This window comes from Triturus cristatus, chromosome 8, assembly GCF_964204655.1.
Source record: "Triturus cristatus chromosome 8, aTriCri1.1, whole genome shotgun sequence".
In the NCBI taxonomy this organism is placed as follows: Eukaryota; Metazoa; Chordata; class Amphibia; order Caudata; family Salamandridae; genus Triturus; species Triturus cristatus.
The window spans coordinates 1,582,878,307-1,582,900,041 of NC_140591.1; the positions used below are offsets into that span (position 1 = coordinate 1,582,878,307).

The window sequence follows — 21,735 nt, forward strand, 5'->3', positions numbered from 1 at the left end:
GAGCTCTTTTCAGAAAATGTATAAAAGGCCTAGAGCCCACCAGTTACCGTTGGTTGGACTCAGTGTCACTCATTTCATTGGTCCTCACTGGTCAGCTGCAGCTGATTTCAATTTGCCAGCCTGGCATTCCTTAGATTTGACACGTCAAAGCACTGCAGAGAAAAAGCTGCTTGTGCTTTACAACTCCTTTCGCATTGTTTGCTACAGTTCATTACACACATATGGAGAGCTGCCATAACTTTCTTTCCTCTATTGCATGTATGCTTGTCAGCCTTTGGAGCATTGCACTAGCGTTTCTTGCTCACTCTGACTCGGAGCCTTAAGCAGTCTACTGTGACCTGCAGACTGAGCTGGAGTTCCTAGTAAGACCAACTTAGCTTGTCATCCTTCTTGAGATCGGTTAACCGATTTTCATTACCCTACATAATCGTGGCGATTGTGATTTATTTATTATAGGTTGCTATGTCAGTGTTTTGGGCATATTTAATGGATTTAGCTTTTACAAATATGCTACTTTTAATGTTTCAATCGTGATTGAGCAGTCTTCAATTTGTACTCCACTTTCAGGTTTAGCTTTTCAAAAGCACTGCTATCGTATCTTTCTGTTAATCATTTTGTCTTTTCAGCATACATTGTTTTCATAGTTTATGGTAACGGCTGGGTCTGCAAGACCGATGTAATAAGTAAAAGATTTTATTACCGCGAATAATGGAATACATTCCTGGTATTTGTTCTTTCCAAAGATTTATTGGAAAATAGGTACCAGATTCCTTCTACAATCTTGTTGCATATTTCCCGCAGACATTCACGTTTGCATTGCTTACTTTAAGTACACTTTCAAAACGAGCATTGGCAAAGCCAATTGGTTTCACCTATGTGAGATCTACATGCTTTGTTGGGGTGGTACTGGTGAGGAGTGGAGTGATAATGTCAAAGTAGATTGGCATGGTACTGCGAGTAGTAATGCTGCTCTGCCAGTGAATTGCCCTATAGCTCTTCAAAGCATTGTGCGATATAAATACAATTATTAATCCAATATGTTACCAATTATCTCGAACTATGATTTATGTAAACTAAACATCTGATGCCTTTGATGGGATGCAGGAGCTTGTTAGTTTGTACAGCGCTTCTGCAAGAACTGATTTATTCACATATACATGCATTTTAGGCTGGGAGGGCCACATGGGTGATGGAGAAACCTTTATTCGATCATTTGGCGATAAGAGATCGGTGTAGGCAATGGAAGAAATAGTACGTGAATCACAGTGTGAGCAGTGGACAAATCAAGATGAATTAATCAGTGTTTGGTCCATGCTTCACAAAAAGAAAAGGAAGTGACACCTGCATGCGCTGCCAGTTACAAGGCATCAAAGAATAACTGATGACTATGAATGATAAGCAGTAGGTGAGTGCCAAGCCCCTTATTCAGCACAATATATCGCAAGCGAGAGTGCATGCGCTAGCACATGCTCACGCAGGAGAAACATAAAAATGGCATTTAAAATACCATTTAGTGCTCACTGGATTATTTCGGCCTCAATAACATTTGAAATAGTGATTATAACCTTCATTTGGGATGAATTGTTGAAATCACCAGCTCTCACTTCGGGTGGGTTCCCGAGATGAAAACCTACACTTGGTTGTTTTTTTTCTAATGTTGGCGGTAAGTGAATGTTCCTTCGTGTTTTCAAATTCTTGGCTGGCAACAAAAAAAAATCTGGGACATCGAAATTATGAATGTTTGAAATAGGAAGCCTAACTTTACTACTCCTAAATGCCCTTTGTGAATACTGAAGTCGTAAAGTTAGGATTTTGTCTCAGATTACTTTTGTAAATCGGGCCCTTTGTGTCTGAACACGTGACACAGTCGGACACCTGGCTGGGCTCCCTGTATCTCTCGACTATAAAAGCAGAACTCTGCAGGAAACCATAATCTATAAATTAGGAGATGATTACCCACCCCTAAAGGTTCTTTTTTTTTTCTTTCTAAACACGATGCATGAGATGGGTTAGTTGAGATAGAGAGGTGGTTTAAATTAGTTGTCCACAACAGAACAACCCTCCCAACTGGTCCTGGTCACAAAAGGCAGAAGTCGATTTATAGCCACAATTGACTGCTTGATGGTGGACATTTTGGGAAACTCAAGCTCTCCTTTTTAGGTCTCTGCTGGCGATTCGAGAGTTTCTTGAAATCAATACGGTTCAGGAAGGGGACTTGAAGGCCCCGTCCATGATTCCTATTAGCTTGCGTCATAGAGCATGGGGAAAAGTGGCTTCTCATTGTAAAGGAGGCTTCTTATTCCCTCCTGGTTACCACCCTGTCCACTTTTGACTGGATCTTTTACTGGCGGCATACAGGATGCTTTAATTAGTGCGTGAGCACTATTTTCTTTACTAAACAATGTGGGAGAATGGCGGCGCTTGCCCACACAGCTCTCACTGGACAATGGCAGGCGCTACTCGCTAATGACTGCACTGCGCAGTTTTTTAAAAAAAAATTAAGTTTGAAACTGAGTGCAGCGCCGCTTCCGGACACCTCGTTCAGATTATTTATATATTTCTTAGCTTGAACACTGAGCGCAGCGCCCGCTTCAATGACACCGCGCTCAGTGTTAAAGTTAAGAAACCACGCAAGGTGTCCGTAAAGCGGCGTTGCACTCAGCTTTAAACTTAAGCATTTGCAATGCAATAGGAACTATTGCATTGCAAATGCTTGTTTATGTTTAGGCAAGGGTAAATAAAGTAATTTTCCCAGACTCGCAGGCTGTTCAGCGTCTGCCAAGACTTGAACCTTCAGTCCCCAGTTCCATAGTCTGCAGCTGAGGCCTTGCGTCACATCCACCCGATTTTAAGACTGGTTGAGGCGAGCTCATTCATTTGTTACAGTACTACACAATCACGTTTTACATCAGGCTCATTCACAAAGTGCACACTCAAGTTATATTTGACAAATGTACAGTTTTAAGACTCATGGAGGTGAACAGGAGTTTGTGACAGACAGAAGTCTGTAATCTTGACCAAGACCACCATTAACCGCTGCCTCTCGCGCCCCTTAATTGTCATCTGGAATTCCCTTCTGGGGCTTGTTTGACTCGACCACAGCTAGAGGATCTCAAGCTCATTCTACCAGTGAAATGCGATCACCACTGCAGTGAGCCGACGTATTTCATTTCTGTAATGCAACTGGTGCACATGTAAAGCGCTCTGACACCTTCGGATTGAGTTCGCGCTATATAAAATGTTAGATAATGTTCCATATGCATATAGTAGCTGATGCGTAAATCACTCTGTAAATAGATTTATTTGAGGTATTCCTTGTAAAAATTGCGTCTGCATCTGTTACGGAGCTATGCTATGGTATACATGTTTCCTACATTGATAGACGTGGTACCAAGTTATGACTAACACATCCAGCCAGTTGTGCCATTTTAACCAGGAAGACTGCACCGGTAGTTTCAATCCCTTCTAATGAGAAGAATGATACTACTAGTCCCACCATGCACCGAGTTAGATGCTCCTTCAAATCTGACTGCTTGATGAGGGCTACGCATGACATATGCAAAACGGCAACACTTGGCGCGCTTCGAACTTATGACTTAAGCATTTCGATTCAACGCGCGCACAGGCAGAGCGCAGGAGGGGGTTCATTCACTTGTGAGTTTCTTAGCTCAGGCTAAAGTAGGTCGAGGATAACCCCGTTCAGCCGTCGTTACACGATGACAAGCAGAGCACAAGTCCACCCAGTGGCCCAGAGACGTGTCCTGCAATGCTGATGAGTTGAGGCAACCTCAGGCATTCTGGCCGAACTCTTTTGAACCTTTGCACTGACTGACGGGAACCACTTTTATCTGCTTCCAACCCCAATCCCTCTGATGCTTCAGTTATGTAAGAAAGAAAAGGGGCTGGCCCATCACGGCGTTTCCCCGAGGAGTTAAAAGGAGTGACCAGCCTTGCACAAGGGAGTGCACAAGTGTGTTCTCGGAGGGCTGCGCTCGTGAGGACACAGGTGGACCAGGCAGGTGGGGAACACTGATGCTTTTCAGGTATATATTTAAGTTTTTGTCTCTCAGGGCACGCCTACGCATCCCTCATGTATATGTAGTTGTTAGCAATGTGTCTGATATATAAAATGAATGTATGTATACTTGTTCTGCCGCTAGCTCTCTGAAGCGGCTGTGAGCTACCAATACCACTGTAAGATGACAACTGAATTCTTATACTATACGCTATGCTCAGAACAGACTCAGTGCGTACCTTAGTCATTTAATCGAGATTCAGGGAACGTGCATTTGAAGTTTAAGACCTGGGAATTTCTTTTGCTTGTTGAAAAAAGAGACCTGCCTTTTTTTTACGTTTTGGGTACAATAGGGCATAGGTTGACACAGAAAACACTGACTAATAGTGCCCGTTTTTTGTGCCCGCGCTCTCGGTCGTTGCCTGTGCTCTCTATTGTTGCGTGTCTTTGTATCGGCACACTCTATTGCTTTTTGTTTGTGCCTGCGCTCTATTGCCTGTTTTTGTACCTGTGCTCTTTCATTGTCTGTTTAGGTCTCGCGTGCATTGCAGCGCAAACCGCTGCTCCGCCTCCGCGAGAGATTTTGAAGGAGAGGTCTTTCAGAAAAGGGCTTTAAGCCCCGCCCCTCATTTCCATTGGCCAGTGTCACCTTTTATGGTAAACGGTGGCCTGCCATTGGAAAATGAGGGTTTTCTGTTCACGCGCTTTGTCTCCGAGCCAGACTGGCTCACCTGCTTCGCGTCTGTCGTGAAGACATTTCTTATCAGCTTGTTTATTTAACAAGCTGATAAGAAATGTCTTCACGAGCCGTGAAAGAGCATGCACCAGGCGTCCTGCAACCACGCTGGCTTCACGCCTGGAGCATGCCTTAGTCAGCTCTCTCATTGGTCTGTCGGTGTCCAGCTGCCAGAGGGCCCCACACAAGGAAGTGACTACGTATCTCAAAGGAGGATGCTTTGAGAAGGCGGGGCAGAGAACGCCGTGGAGTGGAGCTGCGGGTCTGTGCTGAGAGACTCACTTTGTGAGACCCAGCTGCTCTGCAGGCAAAGATGGAAAACACCGGCTTGTTTTTTAGGTCTTGCCTAGCAGATGTGCACGTGCACCGCACGGCGTCTCTTTTGCTCGCGGGCTTGTTCAGAAGGGTTGTCATTCTTAAGGCGCCCCACAGACTGACCAGAGAGGCTGTAAGCAGAGTTTCCAGGTGTGGGTCACGTAAGAGTCGGGTCTCCTAAAGATACAGATGCTGTACGATAATATGCAGAAACCTCTTCTAGTTATCAGCAGAGAGGGCTCGCGGGTGAATGGGCTCCTAGTACTAAACAGTGGGAGGCATTACTGACATGTGGAGGACATTATTCAGGACAGACGCTGCATGGGAGGCAGGTTCATGGTGATGAAGGCAAACGGCCCACTTCTTTACTTTAGAAAGGAAGCGGGTTATTTGCCCCAAATACCAACTCTGCTCAACACACTGCATTGGAAATGGACCACGTCCCTTACGTGGTGAAAGTGTTTCTTTGTTCACTGGCAATACAGATGTTCACGGCACAGGCACCACCACAGCGGTGGAGATTAACACGTGACATTTTCACCCTTTGAATGTCCAAAACACCCCACTTCCCCTCACTTTAGCCTGCGACCCCCGCTAGCCCCATAAGGATTGTGAAGAGCGGGCTGTTTGCGCCAGCGCCAAGGCTCCATGTTCGAGGCGGAATTAACAGATTGCTGCATTTGGCCCCTACAAAGGGTGAAGAGAGAGACCCTACACACTCACTACATGCCTGAGGAATGCAGCGAGTGTGACTTGGACGGATCTTTACTATGGAAAGAGAGATCAACGTCCAAAACCATCACTGCTATTAACAAGAGCGTGTTTTATATAGTGCCTCGCACCTCATTCCAGCTGTTTCTAGACGCTATAAATTATACTATTAGCGTACTAGGACTCAGTGTGCCAAGACAAAACTAAGTAACACAAATACCTTCGGAGTCATTTACCAAAAATTAAACAATGTATGACACCCCAGATGCAATTAAAAAAAATATATATTTTAGCCATGTTGTACATCAGTGTGGCTGTACACCAAGGCTAAAAGTAAAGTTAGTCTAAAAGCGCTATGAAGTGTCCAGCGCTGGTGCTGCTTCTTATTTCTTTTTTGTGCTTGGGACAGGAAAGGCTGGACAGCCAAGCAAAGATGGGGCAAGCGTCTAGACGTATGGGAAAGCAAGGGTGGTAGGGGCAGTGGCGGCTCCTCCGCTATGGAGGAGGAGCATCGCCCCACTGCTTTCTCGCAGTGAGAAGCAAAACCAGCATTGGCATAGCCAATAGGTCTCGCCTTTGGGACCTTATAAGTGTTTAGCCATGCAACAGTTGCATAACTAAATACTTATAAGGTCCCAAAAGCGAGACCTATTGGCTAAGCCAAGCGGCCTTGCGGCCGCAAAAGTGAAAGTGATCGCAATTGCGATCAAACATCAAAGCGGCCTTGCGGCCGCGAAAGTGAAAGTAATCGCGGTAAAACGCGACGCGCGCGTCCGCGCACATGCACTGTAGCTCTAGGGTGGCCTGGTAGCACTTTTTGGAGCCCTCTCAATAAGTCTCGCCAGACCAGCGCATGCGCTGGGTCAGGCGAGACCTAAAAAACTAGCATTGAAAATGCAATAGGTCTCGCCTTTGATTAAGTTAAAGCCATTTGCTTTACTAATAGTATTGTATAGCAAAGCAAATGGCTTTAACTTAATGAAAGGCGAGACCTATTGCATTTTTTAATGCTTGTTTTGCGTGCCTGGGCCGATATTTAATCCCAATCCAAACCTGGCATTTATATTGTATATTTGTATCGCGCTTTAAACCACCTGTATGTTTTAGTTTAGGAAACAAAATATCAGTTGTTAAAATGGGCCAGCATCGCAGTTGCCGGCAACAACCGTAACTCTAGATGTATTAATCTCGTCACGCTATCACCGCAGTTTTGCACAAATGTTCAATATAGAGCAATCCTATGGATCAAAATTAATTTGTATCCGGCTTTGAGGTTCAAAGGCAGGAAGGCTGCGAGGAAATTAAGAAGACGAAATGCAGCTGAATCCAGTTGTTTAAATGGTAACACTTGTGCAGTTGCGCTTTTAGCAGAATTCGCGGCAAATGTTTAACTGCAGCCCACTTGGTAAAAGGCTAAGGCTTGAGTCGGTAGTTTAGCATGTCACAGGTTCGAATCCCATGACTGTCGCTTCACGTCATTGTGAGCAAATCTGGTCAATTCCCCACAAATGTTTTATGTACCACTTGAACTTGGCATTATTAATAATACATTGATACCATAGTTTACGTCTTTGTACTTGCTCTAGACGTGAAACACACGGGTTTCATACATGGCTAGTTAAGCTTGTATGACAAGCCATATTGCTTCATTGCTTTGGCGATGGTTGCATTTATAGTTCCAAACTTATTGCTCTTTCAGGGCAATCAATAAATACAGCACAAGGGATTAATGGTGCAGTTGCACTCGTGCAAAGACACCCAGCAGACATGATGAAAAGTGCAATGTGATGAAAGTTGGAGCCAAAACTAATGACCTCCAGCTCTGTCCCAGTTTTGCATAATTCCTGTAAGTGAGGCATTTAGTAAACAAGCATTTGCAATGCAATAGGTCTTGCAATTGCGGAATTTTGATCGATTGGCATTGTAAATGACAATGCCTTTTATTTGTTTTTAAAAAAAACCTGCAATAATGAAAGTCATTGTCATTTACAAAACCAATAGGTCAAAGTTTCTAAAATGCGAGACCTATTGCATTGCAAAGGCTTGTTCTTGTACCTGTGATCTCGATCGTTACCTGTTTTTGTACGCGCGCTCTGTCGTTGCCTGTTTCGTTTCCCCCTCTTTGTACCTGCGCTCTCTATCGTTGCCTGTTTTTGTGCCGGTGCTCCCTTTCGTTGCCTGTTTTTGTACCTGCGCTATCGATCGTAGCTTGTTTTTGCACACACGCTCTCTATCACTACCTGTTTTTGTGCCTGTGCTCCCTATTGTGATTTTCAGACTTTTACTGTGATTTCAAGGTCTTTTTAACCAACTCCCCTTGCTCTTATATAACAATGTGTTCAGAACGTTGAGGCTTTCTCTATAAAAGAGCTGTACAACTAGTACACTTTTAACAACTGGAAATGTGCTTGAAGAAAAGATTTCTGCAGGCCATTCCTTGAGAATAATCGCGTGCTCAACTTGGCCCAACTATTGCCTTTCCCCATTTATCAGCTATTAGTTTTCATCATCCGGTATTTTCCATTTTATCACAGAAAATGAAAAGCACCGATATACTGCAGAAAATACATGTGCGCGAAATACACATTGTGGCCTTTAACTTGAAAAAGAGATACAGGGCTACTCCACTAGGGGACACTACTTAGGACTGTGGCTCCATACTGAGCGAGAAATGTAGGACAAAGCAGACGAGATCAAACAAACATTCGAGAATACAGGACTGGGCCATTTAAGAGTGCAGTTTTGGGCCTTCTACTCTGCGCTGGGTCAGGCGAGACCTAAAAATACAATAGGTCTCGTCTTTAAGTTAAAGCCATTTGCTTTGCTATACAATACCATTAGCAAAGCAAATGGCTTTACCTTAATCAAAGGAGAGACCTATTGCATTTTCAATGCTTGTTTTATTTCGGTGATTTACTATCTTTCTTTTAGAAATTTGTGTGGTGGGTTTGCTTCCTTTGAAGTGACCATTCTTCTGCCATTTATCCAGAAAGCAGTCTGTCACAGCAGTAGAGCAACTTCCAACCTTGATAGCCCAAGACACAGGCCTCATTGATCTGTAACTTTTCCAGAATCTGAGTCCTTTTGAAGTGCAGAATAGAACCTGGTTCTCCCTTCCTCCGTTGACGGGGGTAAAAAATGTCTGATCACACTACTTATCATTACAAAAACACTGTATGCTGCCACCACAGTGCTCGTGCGGCTTAACTCACGGTAAATGGCTACTCCTTTACCAATATGAGGGGAGCTCTTTTTGAGTTCCCTTCTTTGTTGAACAGCACCGCAATCTGGGAGACAGACTTTGGGCATGGCACACACGCATGATCCATTTTCACACATCAAAAACCAGTGCCATGGTTCAAGATATTGTTGCAGCTAGGGCATTTGGAGCTATCTTCACTGGGTGCTAAATATAAATCTTTTGTAGTGAAAGGCATGCTGCGCAGTGTGTACATAGTGTCCTTTTGTGGTAATTACCTTCTGCTGAATACAATGAAGAGATTATTCACTGTTCAGTTTAATTTACTGTGGCTAAAAGCAAATTGTAGCCGAGCAATCTGTTGCCAGTTAGTGGGACTATAGGGATTTTTACTGAGGGTGCCAGTGGTGCATGGCGATAACTAATCTCTGCACACCTAGCTGTACTGTCACTGCTGCCAACCAACACTTTTGCCTTGATATGGAGGTTACACCCTTCTACTGTGGTTGGGTGGTGTGCCAGTCCAACAGTCTGGCACTCTGTACGGACCAATGCGTAACTTCTGGAACATCATTTTGGGTCTCTAGGATGTTTGGCCACTAGGAAAAGAAGAATCCCAAACTATTCAATGTGGGGGCCCATAGTACAGCTGAATGCGCTGTGCAGGGACTTTCATGATCAAAGTAAAGAGATGTTTCTAGCACTGTCATCTTAGCGTTGTGGTTTCTTGATTAGTATCAAGGCCATGCTTTTGCTTGAATTGTGATTATTCTGCATTGATTCAACCAATTTTGAGTGAGGTACGCATCGCTTGCAAAACCCATGCGTGTCTTAAGTTAGTTTGATTCTTGCCAGGGATAAATGCATAGTAATCCGTCTCCTTATGTTTGGAGTTTCTCTTGCACAAATCTTAATCATATTTAATTGTAGTTTGAACCTTTCCAGTTTTCTTTAGTGCTGTTACGTGAAGTGACTTTTTTTTATTTATTTTTTTATAAATTTTTATTTTGCAAGATCCAGAAAAAAAATAGTACAGAGAAAAAAGATGTACAAGGCGCCCAGCCCTCCCCCCTCCCCCCACTCTGTGAATATACTGAATCAAAGGCGCTATAAAAAAGGGTAAACATAGTTAGATGGCATTTATAAAAGTCGGGAGAGAAGAAGAGAAGAAGAGAAGAAGAAAAGGTAAGGTAAAATAAAGGAGAAGGTAATAAAGGGTAGACCAGATATCAGAAGATAGAGAAGCAGGAGAAGGAGAGAATATAACAGCGTAGGAGAAAAAGATCAAGCATGGAAAGAAGCACAGGCCGGAACAGCCCGGCTATTCTAACCAAGATGTCAACTTTCCCCACACATCCAGGCCCTTCTTCCGGCCTTTAGGCCCTTTCCTAGCGTAGACTGCTTTTTCTAGGTGGTATGTAGCGACTAGTCTGGCCAGCCACTGAGAGAATGGTGGAGGATCAGCATCTAACCATGCGGAAGCAACACAAATCCTCCAGACTGCCATTGCAATGAAGGTTAGGCCCTCGCTTTTAATCCTGATGGTTTCCGATTGAGTCCCCATCAGAATGACTGTTGGGGTTAGTACGGTGGTCTGGGTGGTGACTTCCCCTAGAAATTCCTGTATTTTACGAAGGGTTGGGGCGAGTTTAGGACAGGTCGCGAAAATATGAATCGAATCGGCTCCAAACTCAGAACACCGGGGGCATAAGGTCCCTTTGCCAGTTCCCCACTTGGCGATCTTCTTGGGGGTAATGTACAGGAAAAAAATAGTTTTAAAGTGTTGTGCCTGTAGTTTGGCTGAGAGCAAAATATTTTGGGATAATACTAATGAATTAAAAAATATACTAGATGAAGATTCGAGTTTGGTATGCCATTTGTCGGCTATCTTTGGTAAGTCGTCTGGGGTTTGTCTGTTTAGTATGTTGTACAAAAGACCTATCCGGGGGGCCGTGGCATCGCGTAATTTGTTGAGAAGGTCTAATTCCGTGAATCCTGCCTTACCCCCAACCTTTCTGCAAAGGAAGTTTGAGATGGATAAATATTTGAAAACATCTTGATTTTTCAGGCTGTATTTAAGTTGCAGGTTTGCGAATGATTTGACTCCCTCGCTGGAAATGAGATCCCCCAGTTTTGTGATACCTGCCCTATGCCAATCTAAGAAATAGGACCTGCCAAAAATAGCGGGAAGATTGTAGTTTGTCATTATGGGGGAGTAATAGTTGAATCTTCCCAGCCCATATATTCTGCGGATATTACGAAAAACCTTGTATGAGTTCATTAGGGTCTTAAATCTCACACGTTTGTAATATCCAAAAGAAGTCTCTCGGAGAAGACAGCCCCAGTGGTCTTCGCCGAGTAAGAGTTTAAATGGTGATGAGAGACCAAATGTAGCTACGAGGGGGGGTTCTCTCACCAGCTCAGAACTATATTGCATAACTGCGGCCCAGTAGTAAAGCATAATGTTAGGGAAGGCCCACCCGCCCCGTTCTCTAGGAAGAGATAATTGCCTTAGAGCCCTCCTTGGTTGTGAGTAGGCCCAAATAAATTGCGTGAAGATTTGCTGAAATTTCTGCAGACTAGCTTTGCTGAATTCCAGAGGTATGGTACGGAAAAAGTAAAGCAGTTTAGGGAAGTATGTAATCTTAATGACGTTGCATCTTCCAACAAGGGTCAGATGTAGGTTGTCAATCTTTTTAAGGGCCTTCTTGGTTTCTGCGGCGAGAGGAACCAAGTTATCTGCTACGATTTCATCAATACTAGCAGATATAGAAACCCCCAGGTATTTAGCTTTTGGCACCACCCTTGCGTCGGTCCAGGTAATTTCTTTATTTATAATTATTTGGGTTTTATTTTTGTTCAAGGCATAACCCGAGATTTCCCCAAATTGTAGTGCCTCTTGCTCCAGTGCAAGTATGGTATTTTCAGGGTCAGGGGATGTTACAGCCAGATCATCCGCGTAGGCCAAAATTTTGGTGGTAATACCCTGGGTGCAGATTGCCAAAATGGCGGGATTCCTTTCAATTTGTTTAATGAATGGGTCTAGGTATAAGGCGAATAGCAGCGGGGAACAGGGACAGCCTTGTCTTGTGCCCCGGGAGATATTAAATTGATCAGTAAGCCGCCCGTTAATGGAGACACATGCCTTTGGTTGTGAATATAATGCCTGTACCGCCTGAGTGAGTCTCGTCCCAAACCCCATCCTACCCATAACAGCCCACAAAAACCGCCAGGAGACCCGATCAAATGCTTTTTCCGCGTCTAGTAGTGTTAATGACATCGGGTCTCCTGTTACCTGTGCTGCGTCGAACAAGGTAATGGCCCGCCTGACATGTTCTGTGGTGCCTTTTTAGGAATAAAACCATGTTGCCATTCAGAAACTAAGGACTCGATCACCGACGAAAGTCTGGATGCCAGTATTTTGGAGAAGACTTTAGAGTCGCAATTGATGAGGGTGATGGGTCTGTAAGAACTCATCTCTAATAGGGGCTTATCCTTTTTGGGGAATATAGAGATTCTAGCATTGGACCAGGAAGCAGGAGGGGAAGCCCCATTAAAGATAGATATGACTACATCGGTGAATATTGTTTTGATTTGAGGGGCGAAGATCTTATAGAACTCTACGGGAATACCATCCATTCCTGCAGCTTTCCCATCTGGTAGACTAGTTAAAGCTTCCCAGATTTCATCCCAAGTTGGAGTAAGTTCTAGTAATTCAGCGTTATCAGGGGTGAGCTGTCTAAGATCTATCTCGCTTAAATAGCTGGCTATTTCGCTTTCAAGCAGGCCAGCCGTGCAAGACTTCTCCTCGGTGTATAGATCGTAGTAGAATTACTGAAATCCCTTCAGTATTGCGTTAGGATCATTGGTCTCATTCCCTGTATTTAATTTAATTGTGTGTATTTCAATACTTGTAGATTGTTGCCTGGATTTGACGGCTAGATGATGCCCAATGCGATCACTGCACTCGTAGTTTTTTCCCCGCTGTGCTGCCCATTTAGCTGCAGTTTTTTCCGCAAATACTGCCCCTATTTCTGCTTTGGCAAGGACTACTTCTTTTTGGGCATTTTCAATTTCTTGTCCTGACTTAACCAACAGAACCAGGTTTGTTTCTGCTCTTCTTAATTTCTCCTGTAGATCATTGATTACCAGCTTCTCCTTCCTGTTTTTCCTTACTGAAAAACTCAAAGTTTCGCCCCTAACCCCTGCCTTTAGTGTATCCCAGACAGTCATTGTAGAAGCGGTTCCGACGTTTATTTCCAGGAATTCTTGGATCCAACCTTGCATATGTGCCCTGTAGTCAGGATTTTGTAGAAGGGCCTTCTCGAAGCTCCATCTAGGTACCTCCTTCCACTTCCCTAATCCCTTAATATTTAATATAAGAGGATTGTGATCTGACATAAAGCGAGGTGCAGTGTCTATAGTACAGTTGCTAAGGAGTGAAGATGAAACAAAAAAGTAATCTATTCTAACAAAAGTGCTATGTGGGGCCGAAAAGAAGGTATAGCCAGGTTGCGTGGGATTTAGGCTGGCCCAGATATCACTCAATCCGTGGGTCTGAGCAAGGTTCATTAGTGCTTGATATACTCGAGGTTTTCTGCCTTTATATCTCCAATTATTGTCTAATTTCCAGTCAGAGGGCAGATGTATGTTGAGGTCGCCACATAGGATGATAGGAGTAGGCCAGTGGGCCAGCTCCCCTGAAACCATATTGATACTCCCTGGGTCATCTACATTGCTGCCATATAGTGAGCAGAGGGTAAAAGGAAGATTAGAGGAAAGGTGGCATTCAGTTATGACCCATCGGCCCAGCGGGTCTGATTTAACCCGGGGATTGCTAAGAGAAAGTCTTCTATCTGCCAAAATGCCTACCCCTTTTGTCTTGGCGCCCTGCGTAGTAGCCCCAACAACTTTATACCCTAATGTATCTAACAGGTGCTTCTGTGAACACTCTATGTGGGTCTCTTGAAGACAGATTAAATTGCCCCCTAATGAACGTAAACCTTGAGCAACATTTTGCCTTTTAAAAGTATCATTCAGACCGCAAATGTTGGCAGAGACAAGCCTGAGTGGATCTATCTTAGCCATCTAGATGTTAAGAAAAAACTATTCTCCTTGTCCAATGTCTTACCAAGTGAGTATGAAAATATATATGTGCCAAAAAGCGCCCTTAATTCTTCTGTACCTTTTCTAGTGCCCGTCGGTTCCCTCCCCCCCCCACCCTTCCCACCCCCCCCTTCTTCAGAGCAATCAGGAATAACCTGAATTATGGTAGTCAGTCATGAGGCCCGGCTGTCAGCCACGCCTAAGAAAAGAACCAAATTAAGTTTTTTCATTCGGCTAGTAGCCCCCTTGTTTGACTTTGAGAAAATGAAGTAAACAGCGATACGGAAAATCATAAAACAAGAAAAAACCCAGAAGGGTTACCCACTATGTCAGGTTTAAAGATTCACGTGATGCTGCCGTAGTATAGCCATAGTCAAGGTCCTTGAAAGCTTACGTATTTATAGAAAGTAAGAATAAAAGTAAAGAACAGAGATGGCAGGGGCAGAAAAAAAATAAATGAACTTTGCATCTAGGACTCTTTCTAGATTTTAGCTCATTCAAGTATTCTCCAGCTTTTACTTCAGAAAGGAAAACTTTAGTCCCCCCATTCACAATTACTTTAAGTCTAGCTGGGTTCATTAAATATACTTCGGCCCCTTGCTGCTGAAACGGGGAGATCAATTGTCTCAGACGCCATCTTCGCTCTACTGTCTGATGGCAGAAGTCGGGTTTGGCGAAAAATGTTATACCATTGGCCCCTTTCTTGGTGTTGGGGCGAGCCTGGTCGTATATTAACTGTCTAAGAAGGAAATTTCCAAAGTGAACCAGGAATACCCTTGGTTGTCCTCCAGTGCTGTTGCCGCGGCCATGTTGTTGTCTCTGGTTAAAGGGAAAGCGGTGCGCTCTCTGGACCTCATGATCCCAATCCCAGCCCTGTTGGTCAGGGAAGGAATCTTGCAAGAGTTTCACGATGAAGCGTCTCGGGTCGTCCCCTTCCTTCCCTTCCGGAATGCCAAGCAGGCGAAGGTTATTCCTGCGCTGGCGGTTTTCCTGGTCCTCCATCTTAGCCATTAGGTCTGCCAGGCAGGCACTGTTGGATTCGCTCTGTTGTTTAACTGCCACGGCTTCGGTTTCCAAGTGCTCGGTGCGTGCTTCAACCATGGAGACGCGGTCACTGATATCAGTGCAGGTTTTATTCAGCCTTCTTATTCCTCCCTGAAGTTTCTTAGAAGCACTTTTGGCCGCGCGATTATCGGCCCGGACCTCCTCTTGAAACTCTTTGATGGAAGCTAGGATAGAGGCGAGGGATGGCTCAGCTGGGTCTACAGACAGGTTTTTAGTAGATCCCCACTGTGTAGTATTGGGATCATCCTCGTCCAGAGGGTAAGACATTTGGGAGTCTGAGTAGTCCCATTTCAGCTGGCTACGCCGCTTGTTCTTACTTCTAGGTTTCTTTGGTCGCTTAACCGTGCCAGTGTCCTGGATTGAGGCCTCACTGTCCCCTTCACTTGTATTGGATCCTCCCTCACCCTCACCCGAAGAGGTAGGTGTGCTATCAGAGACAGAGTAGAAATGCTCAGGTCCTGCTTCTGGGGTCCAGGGAACTTGTGCGCCAAGAGGAGCCTCTAAGCGCTGAATAAAGTTCGCTATACCCGACGTCTGTGTTTCAGGCGCAGTGAGAAGGGTATCAAGGTATCAACCTTTGAGTCGCTGCCAGGTTCCTGCGCAAGAAGAGACAGAGTAGGTAAGACTTGTTGCATGGTCCCCAACGTGAAGTGACTTTTTACGTATAACAAAAGTAGTTAGGATTATTTAAAAAATAAAAAGCAGAACACCCAAGAAAGAACTTTCAGGTAGGTTTGAATTTCTTAGGAGCAATATAGTCTAGATGGAAAAGATTTTTAGTAGTTTGCTGAAGGGTAGATGGTTGGGCTGATTTCCTAGGTGCACGAGCAGAGTTCACTAGGATGGCTACCACACCATTGAAAGGTTGCTTTGTATGGGATGTTATGAATTTGGTGGTTTCCCGCTGTAGCAACTCTTCCCTCCACACGTCCAGTAGTCCACTAAAGATAGTAAGGAGATTTTCCAACTATGGGGGGTTTGTCTGATGGATGGACTTGTACATGAGAGAGTAGATTTTGAAAGGGGTTTTTGATTCCAAGACCAGCGATTTTTAAGTCCATCAGAATGGACTGTGGTCACATTTTCTCGTGGACGAGAGAAGTCCGTTAGCTGAATAAAAGGCGGCTTTTAGTGAAATGTGAAAATAAAGGGATGCAAGTTACAATACTCTTGCCAAAGTCCCAAGTGGTAGAACATTTCTAGTTTCAGTTCGCAGAATGATGGAAGGTGCTTAAATTTTCTTAAATACAGGTCTAATTTGGCCAAGATTCCTTATCTGGGGAGATAGTGTTGAGTTAAGCCCAATCGTTTAGATGCTGTTTGTCAAGAATGAGTATCTTCCTTTGAACATGAGTTTAAGAAAGATTGTATCCCAGGCCAAATTTGCTTTTAAGCTTCGGTGTGATGAGAAACAACATTGCTGTAGGTTCAACCTCAGGAAATTGTTGGACATCCGCTGTTGGAGTTTTCTGACTGAATCGAAGCGTGAGGACCTTATAAATAGAAGATGTCTGTTGATGTAGATTTGTTGTCCGCGAGGGAAGATGGTTTGGTCATATGTTGCATATATGTACTCTGTGGTTATAGCTTCATATTAAACATTGTTGTGAATGGTTTAGATAATTGGATACCACATGGCATCTTGAATTTTTTTCTTCATATTTACGCTTGCTCATGACTAGAGAAGAAAGAGAACAAATTCAAGACCTGACTGTGGGACAATATTGAAAGCTGCTGGTTAATAGATCGAGTGACCTGATTAAGCAGGTCTCCATCTATATCGAGTGTATATCCTGGACAATTTTAGTGATACATTCTCCAGATTGGAATCCAGACTGGTCGTTCCCAGGTAGATGGCTGTTGATTGCGAGACCTTTCACTCGCATGCTTAGCCGAGATAACTTGGAAACAAGCCTGTAGTTGGTTAATATGTTTTCATCAAGGTTTTCCCTTCGGGATTGAGGTGGACTGGCCGGTATTTAGGAGATTGGGGAGAACTACCTAAGTGAGTGAAGCATTGATCAGGAGCCGCCATATGTTTTCAATAATGAAGGTTAATTTATGTTTGGAGGGAGGATGTCTTCAAGTAGTTAATGGAATTGAGTTGATGGTGTGGTGATATTTTCTTGAATGTAGTTAGCTTTAGCAGTCTGTATCACATGTTAATATACCTTCCTCAGGGTTTTGAAAACCTGGCACTGTTCTGTGATCTTCGATGTAAGAGTTTACCAATGTCTGTTTTAACTATGGTTGCAGTGGCTTGACAACAGCCCCTGCGGTGCGGGGTCCCCGAGCTCCAGTGGGCCCCCTCCAAGTACCATGCATGGGCAGGACCGAGAGCACCTGACTATATCTGGAGCGTGGGTCCCCCCATGTACTTTGCAGGGGGGGCAACACATTTTGTTACGTCACTGTATGAGTCAACAGCATCTTTTAAATATATTTCCAGTTCGGCAAACTGTCAGACTTTGAAGCACCAGTATAATGTTCACTGATCAGTTTGCGCGTAGATGGCTTGCTCAATAGATTGATTTCGAATTCAGTTACAACCTGGTCTTCTAGTGCTATAAGCTACAGATGGGATGTGGGTGCTGCCTTGCAGATACACCAGCATTCCTAAGATTGCATGTTTCTCAAGCGGTTCCATATTCACATCATGGCCATATTTTGTGTTAAAATTGTTTGATTTCACCAGAAAACATGCAACTTATGTGCATAATCTGTTTCCAGTATCCTGCCTACCATGTGTAGGACGTGCAATACCGATCAAAGTTACTAAATGAAGCACATAGTTAAAAATGCTTGTGAGGGTTGGTGTCTTGATGCTTTCACGTTTTATTTTCTGTGTTTTCTTGGGACATGAGAGTAACTCCAGTTCATTGCTACCTCTCTTGCAGGTGACCAGTTAATGGAAGAATGGATCAGTGTACCAGGGATGTTCTAATAAACTGAAGTCACTCCAGCATCTCATGAGAATTTGAGGAAGGTGTGACCACTGTGCATCGATCAATCCAGGGAACATATGGACTTGATTGCAACTGAACATTTGGCAAATGGCTAGAAGGTTAATTTTATTGAGCTACAAGAAGCTGTGCAAGACCCAAATCCTTCACATATGGCCAGTCTGGATAGAACTAGCTGTGGACCTCCTTACATTAAGCACAGAAGAGAGCAGGCTTGACCACCTACAACTTGTGCTTGTCAACGGAATGTTGAAAAACTCTCCATGTTCAATGCAAACATTCTAACATGATCAACTCAGAAATACAACTCTTTTGGTCATTTGTTACTAATTCCAAAACCTTTCTTTGGAGGGAAATTGTGACAGACTGCTATTAAGCCCGCCCTTGGCTTGGAAATAGTGGCAGAATTTTTTTTTGCAATTTTTCGCTGTTTTCTAAAGAACTGGAGAGCTCAAATTTCTATAATAAAAAAAATTCAATATTCTGCTTCAGAATTTGGTGTTCAATATCAGTGAACGTGCTATTTCTTTTACCATGTAGCAAGCATGTCAAGCAAACAATCATTGGGGATAGGAACAGAGCTTCTCTCCGTTTGTGGTGGTGTTCATCAGCATAAACTTAATTCATGTGGAGTTACTTACTACTTTTATCACTTTACCTATGTTTTACATCATCTGAATTAGTTTTGATTTACATCGACAGACACCTCTTTCCTGGAAGACATACATGCGTACAGATGCATCTTGCGCCAGAAGTCTCTGCCTTTACATGCGGCCCCCTGGTGAACAGTAGCAATAGCTGTTTACTTGCTGGGCACTAATATTCAGAAATAATATTAAATAAATGGGCAAGCATTTATTTGAGGTTAAATGAAGTAACTACTGTGGTGTCCTGTACCACTTAACTTTAGGTAACCTGCAAATAAATGTTTGCCAGTTTATTTAAAATCTCTTTAGACCTTTTTATGCAATCCTTGACCCACCCAGGACCCCCTATCACCATAGTGTGGCCCTCGGTCATATCACAGACCATACCTTGTAGCCCCATGGCAAATGTTTGAGTACCCATGTTCTAGAGTCACAAGGACTTTGACTCCACCTCTTGCTTGCAGTGTGCATGCCCATCGTTTTCATTGTTGTTTTCCGCACGGCTGTTGAGGGTGAAGCTGGGGCAAAGTGATATGCGAGAGAGGAAAAGAAAGATGACCATGCAAGAGGCAAGAAGGAATGACAGCTGCAACAGCCAGAGGTGTCCTGGGAGGAGAGTGGGCACATCTGAACCTACAGAACTATATGCATCGAACAGATGCTTACAGGTTAAGTAACAATTTACGTTCAAGGCATGTGCAGACATTGGGGCCTAACACTAGAAGGCAGGGTTATGCACATCATGTGAATCAAAAGCACCACTACATGCCACGAACAGATGCTTAAAGGTAAGTACCATTTTCCTTCCTGTGGCAACTTAATCCAGAAGGGCAGCAACAACTTTATCAACACCACTTTAGTGCTACATTATGCAAAATATTACATCTAAATAGTCTCACAGATAAGACATTAATCTTTCTTGGCTTAATGATCAGTCTGGTAAATATTTAGGGCCGTAGTTTACCTTTGCTCCTCTCAGCAGTAAAAGCCAGCTCTTCTTTTTAGAACGTATAGCTTTGCTAATTACAATACTTAATTTCTTTTCATCCCACTGCCTTTGTGGCACATTTGTCTGAAAATTGCACTTTGCTTCCTACCCACACTGCTCTTGAGGCTAACCCTTACCGTCCCATATCACTGTCTTTTCCTTGGAGTCTTGCATGTTTCTGATGAGGAATGCCAGGGTGCATTCTATTTACTACTGACCTTGGAGCTCCTGATTTACCCATTTTGTGACTCCCCATGACATTCACTGTTTTGCAACTCCTGCTTCTCTGCCATCTGGTGTTTGCTTGCTATGCTATAGGTTTGTTTTATTCTGCTTCCTTCATGTAAAGAAAAGGATTGATATATGAACAAAGTGCTGTGGATTGCATAGAAGTTCATTTTTTTAGGTCTTAGACTACCAAAAAGATGTCAGAAAGGTGGTTTATCCCTAGCAAATGTGGTTTCTGGACCACATTTATCCTGGTGGGCTGCAGTGTACCATGCTTATACTTCCCAATCATTGTAATCCTTTATACCATTCTGGGTGGTCTGGATTGTATAGATTGTATACCTTTGTTGGAGGTAGTTAATGTCAAGTGGAATTCTTCTCTGACGCTACTTTTGGTATTTTAAGATCCTCTGCAAGGGCTTGTGGAGCCTATGTTGCTCCTGTTGCAACCTGTTTCTGAAGGACTTGAACACGGATCATGGTGAACTGCCTAAAAGCCTTTTGAGTTGACAAGACTGTTGGGGGCAAGCTTGGATGAGAAACTGTATAAAATATTCTAAAAATGGAAACTCCACCTTCGGGGAAATATCAGTCCAAGACTCCTGGTTCTTCATCTTTCTACAAATACAATACAAGGGATCCTTTTGGCAGCCCTCCAATAGATGAAATTTTGAAAGAGTAATCCAAACTATTTTCCCAGAAGTGTTCTAAGAAGCAAGGTGAAGATGGGAATAACAAAGATCAGAGTTTCTAATTATGCTGATTCTCGGGGAATGGATTGGCAGGCTTTGCCAGTTGGAGGATGGATACGCTGTTTTCTGGAAATATGGACAAAATCCACCAAGGATTCATGGGTGCTGGAGATCATGGTTAAAAAACAGAGTTCACCTCCCTCCCAATGGATTTGTGGATCAATCCTGTACCATACCCTCTGTTTCCGGGGTAGGGGGTGGCTTGAAGGAAGGAATAGAGTCACTAGCAAAGAAGGGAATTGTTAGAGTGCCTCGGACTCTAAGGGGGAAAAGGAGGTTTATTAATTTGTTTACTTTATATCCAAAGTGAGCGGAGGTTACATGATTGTCATAGACAAAGACTTTGAACAAGCACATCAAGAAAGTTCCATTCAAAATGGAAATTTTACAAACAAATAGTCCTTTGGTTCAGGAGGATCAGTACATGGTGCTTTTGGTCTGATGGATGCTTACCTACATGTGTCCGTGGTGGAGTGTCATCAGAATATATCTGAGGTTTTGCATCCTGGAAAGTTGCTGGGCCAGAGACTCCCTTCCCAAGGAGAAGATGCTTCGCTTGGAGATTGTTGACCACTCTTTCAACTGCAGTGTGCTCCAGCAAGGATGTGGATGAGAGTACAGGGTCGTATTATGTCTTCATAGTCCAGTGGATGAGGTTGCATCTGCAACTTTTGTTATGGAACCTGAACAGTTATCTGTCCCAAATATCTCAATACTTGGAGAAAATGTCCCGGTAACGTCTGAGGTCAAGTCAGTGTGGCAGTGTTGGAGGAATCCAAACAACTGACTGATGGTTTCCAGTGCATCCAGAGCAGCAAAAATACTTACAACAGATGCAAGTACATCTGAATGGGGCTCCATGTTAGAGTACTTTTCTATTCAAGCAGGATCGACCCCGGAGGAAGCTGCATAATCAGGAAATAGTGTTGACAGCAGTGAACCGAGATCTACTGAAGTTTCAACAATATCTTTTGGAAACCAATGTGTTGGTAAGCACTGACAACACAGTG

At 43.6% G+C, this 21,735-nt stretch overlaps 1 protein-coding gene across 3 annotated transcripts in view; it reads left to right on the top strand.

Moving 5' to 3' along the window:
- Window positions 1-18,601, top strand: part of LOC146806244 (uncharacterized) — a 62,045-nt gene extending 43,444 nt beyond the window's left edge. For all 3 annotated transcript variants that reach the window (XM_085623487.1, XM_085623485.1, XM_085623486.1), the window contains one exon: window positions 18,045-18,601. The gene's annotated coding sequence lies outside the window, so the exon portion shown is untranslated. The remainder of the gene's footprint in view (window positions 1-18,044) is intronic.
- Window positions 18,602-21,735: the final 3,134 nt, after the last annotated feature.